Genomic DNA, 7,249 nt, shown 5'->3' with positions numbered 1-7,249 from the left:
AAGGAAACTTCACGAACATCAAAATAACCAATAGGAGACCTACATCTCCTACCATATAAAGCCTCAAGTGGTGCCATTTGAATACTTAAATGGTAACTATTATTGTAAGAAAACTCGATCAATGGAAAGTGATCATCCCAATTACCTTTAAAGTCAATTAGATATGCTTTCAACATGTCCTCCAAAGTCTGAATGATATGCTCGTCTTGACCATCAGTATGTGGGTGAAATAATGTGCTAAGATTAACTTGAGTACCAAGACCCTTTTGGAATAACCTCCAAAACATAGATGTGAATTAAGTACCTCTGTATGAAATGATAGATCTTGAACACCATGAAGTTTAACCAACTCACTAATGTAAATTTTAGCATAGTCCTTCGCTTAATAGGAAGTCTTAATGTGGAGTAAATGTACCGACTTAGTCATTCAGTCAGCAACCATCCAAATCAAATCATGTTGCCTATGAGTATGAGGAAAACCTGTAATAAATTCTATATTTAAGTCTTACCACTTCCAAGTAAGAATCTCAATATATTTATTGAAACCTCTCGGTTTTTGATGTCCAACCTTTACTTGTTGATAATTTGGATACAAGACACAAACTCCGCGATATCCTTCTTTATGCCATTCCACCAATATGTTTCCCTCAGATCTCAATACATCTTTGTGGAACCCAGATAAATAGATTACCACAAATTATTAGATTCGGAAAATATCATTTCTGTCAATTCATAAACATCAGGAACACAATCAACCTTGATATCAAAGCATACCATCTCCCCCTTGGGAGAAACCCTCAATGGACTTTTCGGCAACCATTTTTTTCGACTAGACCAAAGTTCGATCATTATCTTTCTTTGCCTTAACATCTGCTATAACATACGATTTGAAACCATTTTGGACAACAACACCATCATCCTCCAAATCAACCAAGTGAACATCCAAATGACCTAACCAATGGACATCACAAACTAACTCCTTTTTTCTTCCTTATTATGAGAAACACTATTCATGGATAGTCTACTAAGAGCATCAGTAACCACATTTTCTTTACCTTGATGGTACATCACACTCATATCATAATCCTTCCATATCTCAAGCCATTTACTTTGTCAAATGTTCAAGTCCTTTTGGTTGAACACATATTGAAAACTCTTATGATCAGTGAACACATCAACACGGACACCATAAAAATAGTGTGTCCAAATCTTCAAAGAAAGTACAACCACTGCTAACTCTATGTCATGAATCTGATAGTCCTTTTCATGCACCTTATGTTGACTAGAAGCATAGACTATTACTTTACCATTTTTAATCAAAACACAACTAAGACCAACCCTTGAAGAATCACAATAAACAAGAAACCCATCGGATCCTTTCGGTAAAGTCAACACCGGAAGGGAAGTTAATCTATCTTTTAAATCTTGCAAGCTTTTTTCACATGCCTCGTACCGTTGAAATTTAACCTTCTTCTTAGTGAAAGTGGTCAAGGGTGATTCAATGGAAGAGAATCTTTCCAAACTGTCTATAATAACCGGTTAAACCCAAGAAATTTCAAATATCAGAAGGAGACAAAGTTCTAGGCCAATTCTTAACCACTTCAGTTTTCTTAAAATCCACCATAATCCCTTCACTGGATACAATATGGCCAAGAAAAGAAGGAAAAATCAACAAAAACTCATACTTGCTAAACTTAGCAAATAATTAACGTTGTGTGAAAACTTGTAAGAAAATCCTAAAATGATTGGCATGCTCATCTTTACTTTATGAATAGACCAAACTATCATCAATAAACAGGATAATAAACATATCCAAATATTGCTTAAACACCTTGTTCATTAAATTCATAAAAGTTGCATGAGCATTCGTTAGCCCAAATGACATAATGAAGAATTCAAAGTGGCCATACTGAGTTCTAAAAGCCTTCTTCAAAATGTCACATTCTCTTACTCAGACTTGATGATAACCTGAACAAAGATCAAACTTTGAGAAGTAACTTGCTCTCTGAAGTTGATCGAACAAGTCATCAATTCTTGGGATAGGATACTTATTTTTAATTGTGACCTTGTTCAATTGTCGGTTATCTGTACACATACGGAGAGAACCACCCTTCTTTATAACAAATAGAACTATAGCACCCCATGGAAAGATACTCTATCTAATAAAACCCTTATCTAATAAATTTTTAGTTGATCTTTCAATTCCTTAAGTTCCATCGGGACCATACGGTAAGGAGGAATAGAGATAAGCTGGGTATTGAGGAGAAGATCAATACCAAAGTCTATCTTCCTTTTGGGAGGGATACCAAAGAAACTCATTAACTACCAAATAGAATCAAGAGTAGGATCTTTGAGATTTGTATACCTAACTCATACTAGATGATAGATGAAACCTTTGAAAATCATTTTCTGATCTTTAAGGAATGAGATGAATTTGCTTAAACATGAAATTTCTACCTTTCCATTCTAGGAAAGGCTCATTAGGAAAGTGACACTTGACCAGATGGTTTATAAAACATATGGAAGCAAAACATGCATGAAGCCAAACCATATAAAGAATAACATCAAAATTGGCCATATCAAGCTCTACAAGATAAACTGAGGTGAATTTACAAAAACTTAGACTAGGCAATATCTATAAACTCTTTTAACCAAAACTGAATCACCAACTAGAGTATAGACTGAAAAAAGTATTTAACAAGATCTTGTGACTAACATCAAATTTCAAAGTAAGATAAAGAGTAACTAATGATAGAGTAACACCCAGATCTAACAATGCATAAATATCAAGCTCAAAGTCCTTTAACATACCAGTTACAACATTGGGAGAATCCTACAACTCTTGATAAGTCTATAAAGCATAGAATCTATTTTAGTGCTGACCGCCACAAAAATTAGTAACATATTGTTCTGGTCACTCTATAGTAGTCGGAGTCTGACTTTGGAGTCGAAAAACTCCACCTCTAGTAGAACTTGAAGGACAATCCTTCACTTAGTGACCCGTCTTACCACAACCAAAGAAAGCAGGCACCTGAACTCGCTAGGCATTTTGCTAGATGCTATATTCCGCACTTCTTGCATTGTGGAATAGCTTATCCACTTGGAGATCCTCCTTGAGTCTTAGGGTTAGACACCATATTTTTATTGAACTTTGGAGCTTGAGTATTATAAGAACTTTGGCCAGACTACTTGGTGTGAAAATGTTAATGGCCAGCATTATCGCACTTTCCATGTGAAAACTCACCAGCATCGATTCGAGCCCTCATAGACTCTCTACCCCTCTCTTTGAAATTCTTCTCCTCAATTTGTTCGGCTTGTGTCATGACCCTTTATATGTCCACCTTGATAACATGGACGTTCTAAACTCTTTGACCACCAAATCCAACACACCCTATATGAATATTCTCTTACGGGCTCTAGGATCGGCAACCATAAATGGAGCATACTTCAAGAATTATTTGAACTTGAGGGAATACTCCTTCACACTTATATTACCTTGCCTCAAGTTAATAAGCTCTTCGAATTTGTCTTCCCTCAACTCCATAGGAAAGAAACAATCAAGCAAAGAACCCTTAAATTCTTCCCAATCAACTAGACAATCAACTCTACCTCTCTCACCTTTCTATTATTCAAACAAAATTTGAGCTACTCTCTTGAGTTGATAGGCCGCCAAGCCCATGTTCTCCACCGGACCAGTTCCCATGATGTCCACTTTAGAGCCATGGAACTCAGAAGGTTTCATACGAGTGAAGTCACAAACTCAGCTAACCATTGTACCCACATTTGGGTTCACATGAGCAATAAATTCCCTATTTCCTTGAGTGGCTAAGGCTTTGGAAAGCACTTGAAATGCTTTCCTAAACTCCACATGATGGACTTTCTCATTCAAAGGATCATTGGAAACTTGGGGAGCGTTTTGCTCCTCATTGACATTCTATCTAACTGGAGCTCTTCTGAAAGGCATTGTTTTGTAATTGCTAAGAGAAAGAGTTAAAAGTAAAAACCTTAGACATCAACTTCATCGCACGACATAGGAATGACGAAAGAAGTAAAGTTTTCTAAAATTCCTTATAAGCACCTATTCATAGATGTGGTGTGCTTCACACGCATGAAAAATACTCTACTTGACAAAGCCTATTAGAATCCTGATGAAACCATAAACCTTGTGCTCTAATACCATATTTGTCATGACTCAAGCTAGGCCCTAGGCATGACACAATGATTAGAATCTTTAGAGACCTCAACCAAGCCTCTTAGCTTATCTCAATTGAGAATACATAAGGTATATAAGAATATAACAAGACATATCATAATGCAAAAGTGTAAGTCTCAAAGGATAGAATCTCGATAGAAAGAAAATCAAACATAACCTCTACGTAGACTTCAAATGCATAATCATGAAAATCTAAATATGCCTCTACTACTATTAGATGGGGATTAGGATAAGTTTCTAGATCACCAAAACTATAAAGAAACGAACATAGTTTGTGCATGAATAAAATTGATAATGGGTTTGCCCTCATAATATGAGCACTCACCAAAATAGCTAAGTAGATAAATCGCTAGTGTCAAACCCTACTTATGATACAATGTAGGAAAAAGTATGCATTAGTACATGGAATGTACTAAGTATGTGAGAATATGCATGAACCATGATAATCAGACATAGACAATATGAACATGGGATGGATGACCAATATCTTGAAAATATGAATAAAACTTGAGAGAACTTGAACACATTTCATAAGGTTAATGCATCATAAAACATCATTAAAACTTGTAGATATAGCATATAGATATGTAGGATATTAACCTTAACTGACATTTAAGACCATGTGAGCTACAGTATGGAATTAAATATAACTTCTGCACCGAGAAGAGAGAGGCTACTTTCTAAGGTAGATTCCATATAACATGAACATGATCTATGTGTGGATCCACTATCTAAGGCATATAGGCACCTATGGTAGCATATAGTTTTGGAACTAAGAGTTGCTACTAGGGTTATCTCATGGATCCCCATTATAAAGTTCACTTGGTGCTAAGTCAATCTCAACAGAAAACATGACAACATAATCATTAGGAAAGAGAAATCAAAAACCCGACACCATGAAAATACATCATAATAATAGATTCTTGAAAATAATGATCATAACTAGAACTTATGGATACTTACCTTTCTAAGAATTCAACTCATGATAACTTGCATATTGTGAGAAAAACTTTCATAATTCATTGTTTTATACTTGAAAACATACTTGAATCATAATACATAACTTTAATAAATCATTCATGAAAATTCACAAAATCAATTATCATAAATCCATAGTTCATACTTCAAATTCATAGAATAATGTACGAGTCCTTGTAAAACTATAAGACCCATGAAATCAAAAAGTTGAAAATGATGTTTAAAAGGGCGAACCATGGAAATTACTCCTTTTGGGGCACTAGGTGGACTTCACAAGATGTAAAAAGGATGACAAGCTATGACGAGGCAACGTGGTCCAGCCCTAGAGAACTTGGAAATTAGTTAAAGGTCAACAAAAGGGTTTATAGCTTAGGGTGGACCTAACTGAATGTAATCCATTTCGTGAAATCAATGTCCAAGACTCTTGAGTAAGGTGTGGACCACGATGGGGACTACAACCCATGGTGGGCACCATAAGCCATAGTGGCCTCTATGGGAGTCAACCTTCTATCCCAATCTAAGCACTCCTTCCCATGTCCCTCACCATGACCTATGATGAACATCACAGGTTGTGGTGGCCCTTTCGTATAGGTGCCTATTTCAGTTAAGTTTATGGGTATTTTAGTATTTTTCCTATTAAGTCATTAATGAATGTGGATAAATTTTAGGGGTTTATTCTATCCTATTAACCACAATAAGTCCTCCTAACTCTCACATTCTCACCCTAACACCAAAATCCTTTCTCTAAATCTTTCTCTCAAGCGTCTTTTTCTTCCTCAAGAAAATTCCAGGAGAAATAAAGGTCAAGACTACAATTAATTGTAATTTAAGTCTTATAAGGTTTAAGATATGTGGGAATTCATCCATGGATCCTTTCATCGATGGATTCCCAAGGTTTTCTCAAATTCTCTTTTATGAATTCTTCTTCTAAAGCCCTAGTTTACATGGAATTGCTTTGGGTCTCCTTAATTATATTTTATCTTATAATTATTGATTAGACTATGACACAAAACCATTAAGGATTTTAATGAATGTTTTGTGAATGATTAGCAAGTCTTAATGGATAACTCATGAAAAGTTTTGATTTATGATGAACTAAGATGTTCCAATGATGTTTCACGCAAATTGTAAAGGTTGTTATGGGTCTTCCTCACAATCATGATAAAGATGGTGAATGATATGCTTTTATGATTATTTTATAATGTTGGATTAGTATCTATTATAGCCTATAATATTGATGTTAATGACTATGATTTATGACTTTTGTTGGGATAATAACTAAGCACCTAGAGGACATTAAGGTGGAGTTTAGTCCGGTAGACAAAATAGCTACCCAAGGGAATTCTAGTACCAATATTTAGTCCCAAAAAACATTGCCCACATAGGTTAAATGTGCCAATATGGCATGGCTAGTGGATCTACAAATCGCACAATGTTAAAGAAAGATCTCATTACGGAGTCTACCTTAGAAAGTAGCCTCCTGCTTCTTGATGTGGGAGTGCATTAGATTCCATGTTATAGGCCACATGATCTTAAATATTGGTTGAAGTTCCTATCCCACACAAAAGGTATATATAAAGGTATAAGTTCTCATGATGATGTTTTGATTCATTGACCACACGATTATGATGTTTAAATATTTCAAGGTTTTACTCATGTTTTAAGAATAATGGTCATGTATCCCATGCCCATATTGATGATGTCATGTTTTCATTGTTCATGCATATTTCTCACATAATTAGTGCATTAACTGTAGTAACACATATTATTTGCTTACATTATATCATAATGTAGGGTCGGACAATTATCGCGTACCCCCCACTCATGGCTAAAGTTGAGCTTTACATCTTTTTAGTTGGTGAGTGCTCATGCTTCGAGGACAAGAATTTTATCTTTTCATTGTTCTTATTACTTTTATATTTTATCATGGGTGAGCGAGAAGCTTGTCCAAATCCCCCATATAGACTAATAGAGGCATTTTATATGCTTATGGAGTCTATGTTCGTAAGACCCCGAAAATTGAAAAGTCGAAACAAAGGAAAAAGCTTGGAAAATGGA

This window comes from Solanum dulcamara, chromosome 2 (assembly GCF_947179165.1).
Source record: "Solanum dulcamara chromosome 2, daSolDulc1.2, whole genome shotgun sequence".
Taxonomy (NCBI): domain Eukaryota; kingdom Viridiplantae; phylum Streptophyta; class Magnoliopsida; order Solanales; family Solanaceae; genus Solanum; species Solanum dulcamara.
This window is presented reverse-complemented; position numbering follows the sequence as displayed.